Genomic DNA, 3,514 nt, shown 5'->3' with positions numbered 1-3,514 from the left:
TATATATTTATCCATTTTAACTTTTTATAAATTCTATTACATAACTTAAGAAATTTATTATTCCATCTTAATTTTAATTTTTACCTTAAACCAATTATTATTAGAATAATAATAATTAGAATAAATGTAAGCCCTAAAATACCTCATTTATTACCTTGTTACATATTTATCTATTTTGACTTTTTATAAGCATGTCTTCCGCATGACTTGAAAAATTAGCACTCCACCTTAATTTTAATTTTAATCTTTACTACTACTACTACTACTTATTATTATTTTATATTAATCTTAACTACTACTTATTATTATTATTAGAATAAATGGAAGCCCCACAATGCCGCATGTGTTAGCCTCGTCGATGTGGCGTTAAACTACGCGGCTAGGATACAACACGTACGTCTTCACAAGGTTTAGGCTCTTCTGAGCAGTTGTGACCTGATCTTTCTTGTTCGAACCCTCCAAACCTGATGGATGCTCTTGAGCGAGAACCTGAAGAGAAAGAAACTATTTTTGATATTTCAACAGGATATATGAGATTGCTTGATTACCGTTCAGCCAGGGAGCTCTTCAGGCCATTAGAAAAACCTGGGAATTCTTACACCAAGATACGGTTTGGCAACAAGAGTTTTGGAGTGGAGGCAGCCCTTGTTGCCAAAAGAGCGCTGAAGGGTGTCCAGAAAGCTTTAAAAGATGTGGAGCTTGTACACTTTTACTTTGGAAGATCCGAGGCTGAGGCACTTAAGGTTATTTCAATATTTTCATCCGCTTTCAAACGGTGCGTGCTGAGATCCTTGAGTCTTCAAATAGCTCGACTGGGAGAGAAGGGCATTAAGGCTTTTGGGAGGCTCTTGAAATCTCAGAACATGCTAGAAGAATTGAAATTCACGCGGACTGTCTTTTCCCTAGTATCTGCTAGAGAGATTTGTGAGTTTCTTCCATCTGTTGAAAAGATTAAGTGTTTGCGTTTCTCTGACAACATTGTAGGAGACGATGCAGCAGAGGTACTTTCCGTGCTGGTTAAGAAATGCGTTGGTCTGGAGGATTTCCAATTCTCCGGAAGTTGGATAGGTACCCGAGGTGCTGAAGCTTTAGTAAGAGCTTTGAGCCATGGCGGCGGGTTGAAAACGCTCGATTTAAACCATAACATGTTTGGGACAATCGGCGGGGTTGCTCTCAGCCAAGTCATACCTGGACATCTAGGTCTTAGAGAAGTTTTCTTTGATAATATGTATCTTGAGGACGAAGGGGTCATTGCCATTGCCGACAGCCTCAAGGATGCAGCTCCATCTCTGAAAGTTCTTAGGGTTGGAGGAAATTACATCACTTCAAAAGCTGCTCCAGCTTTAGCAGAATGCCTTGCCGTGAAGAAGTTGTTGACTATATTTTATGCAGGAAACAATCTACTTCGGGATGATGGAGCAGTTGTAATATGCAAAGCCATTTCAAAAGGTCACAAGCAACTTAGAGAACTTGATTTGAGTTCAAATGGCATGACTGTTACTGGGGCTAAGGCTGCTGCGAAAGCTGTTGCAAACAAACCCTATTTCAGTCGGCTTATTATTGGTAAAAATTTCATTACTAGAAATGAATTTGAGACCGTTAAACGTGTGCTAAGAGCAGGTAATAATGGTGATTCTGTACCTCCAAAGCTGTATGATGATGATTGGACAAACTTAGGTATCAGTCCCAGCGACTTTGAGTTTGAGGAGAAATTGATAAAAATGAAAGTGAGGCATTTGAAAAAACGGAAACTGAAGCATGGCAGTGATAGTCACAGTCAATTAGAGAAGAAACTCCATTAACCTCATATATTTGTTAGAAGGGACAGGGTATATTTGTTAGAAGGGACAGGGTTGCCGTTGTATATATTTGTTGCCATTGCATATATTTCTAAGTATAGGGTTGCTGTTGCACCAAAAAAATACAACCAATAGTCTTATAGAATCATAGGAGGTGGTTAAGAGTCAGGAGGTTAAGCTATGTTGCGAACCCTGCTAAAGATGCTGGCCACCATCAACAATCCCCTTCCAACGTCACTCACGGTGGCTTGCAAGATTCAAACCTGTGATGACCAAGCTTTGATACCAATTGTCCTTAGAAAGGACAGGGTTGCTCTTGCATCAAAAGTACAACTAACAGTCTTATAGAACCACAAGAGGCGGTTAAGTCATGTCACAAACCCTGCAAAGGAAGGACGCTGGCCCACTGCCAACAGTATTAGAGTGATTTCAGATGCTCTTAATACCGCTCTTGGTCCCATGAAGCAGTTTCTTAGATTTAGCAACCACAGCTAATTTCACATTAGCTTTACAGACTTTACAAACTCTACTTTAATCTGAATTTATGAGCTGATTATATGAACTTCAGAATTCCTAGTTTTTGATTCTTCAATTTGTCACACAATGAACAAATTGGTGAATGGTGTACTGAGGCAAACAAACGGCAAAATTGAATTTTTAATTTTTTTGTTGGTGTTTTAAACTTCACACAGACCTAAAATCTGCTCCGTCTTTCCAACGCTAGATAAAAGTGTAATTCATTTTCATATGTTTTGTAAAATTATTTGTATGGTAAATGAGACCATCAAAACCTGTTTCCTAGCTGTTTTGAATCTTCATCCACGTCCCAACTATATTTGGTGCAGACGCAGATCAACTATCCTGTGTTCTGTCAGACAGAGAGGGGTTGCAGCCAATACCCATCATGAACTCTAATCTGCAACATCAACTTAAAAGGACAAGAAAATCTCCACACACATAACAATTGTTGTTGCAAAATAACATAGAACTTAGTAAGCACAGAGGGATAACACGTAAACAAACATGAACACGAAGGCAAACTTCTCATTCTATTAAATTTCAAATCTTGTTACATACATCCTTTGAAAGGATTTAAGGGTGCTTCCCTTAATACTGGCCTATCTCTGTTCTTCAGATCTCTAGCTTTCTGTCATGGAACTCCCCTTCCTCTGCAACATGGAGTCACGAACAAGCCTTCCTCTCTTCCAAAAAACTCTCCAGCCACCCTCGTTCTCTCCTCTCCTCTCCTCTCCTCCCTTTCGAAGATTCCATTTGATATTTAAAATGGAATACTAGACTGAGCCCCAAAACCAACTTGAATTTCAAAACTGGGCGCCTAAGTCTGGAAACTTCGTAATTTCAAAATCCCACATTAAATGCTTCAACTACCACTGATAGCTCTTACACGTAGGGTTAAGCTGATGTCTGACAGATGGAAAATATTGGTTAACACGTCATTCACCGACTGATTCTGAATGATCTTCAAAATTTAAAAGGTCAGTGTGGATACTCCTGCATCAGACTCCTCAGGTGGGAAGAAATCATGAGCTCCGACTCATGAAGGCTGCAATAAAATCCTTCACTCTCCTTTTCTTCTTCTAATTGTCTTGTCCATGTATCCCTTATCACACTTTCTCCAAATTTACTTTGCATTTTGTCTTCATGAGTTTCTCAATCTGCATTCTTTTTGCTCTTCACTTGTTGTTCGTATGCTT

General features: G+C 39.1%; 1 pseudogene across 1 annotated transcript; it reads left to right on the top strand.

The window, feature by feature from the left end:
- The first annotated feature begins 371 nt into the window (after positions 1-371).
- LOC149545206 (RAN GTPase-activating protein 2 pseudogene) lies at positions 372-2,481 on the top strand (annotated as a pseudogene). The gene has a single exon (XR_016353543.1). The product of XR_016353543.1 is annotated as an RAN GTPase-activating protein 2 pseudogene (transcript).
- Positions 2,482-3,514: the final 1,033 nt, after the last annotated feature.

Source organism: Cupressus sempervirens, chromosome 7, assembly GCF_028749045.1.
Source record: "Cupressus sempervirens isolate cs-2001-9-10 chromosome 7, ASM2874904v1, whole genome shotgun sequence".
Classification (NCBI taxonomy): Eukaryota; Viridiplantae; Streptophyta; class Pinopsida; order Cupressales; family Cupressaceae; genus Cupressus; species Cupressus sempervirens.
Note: the sequence above shows the minus strand (reverse complement) of the source record. Positions and strands in the feature narration are given on the sequence as shown.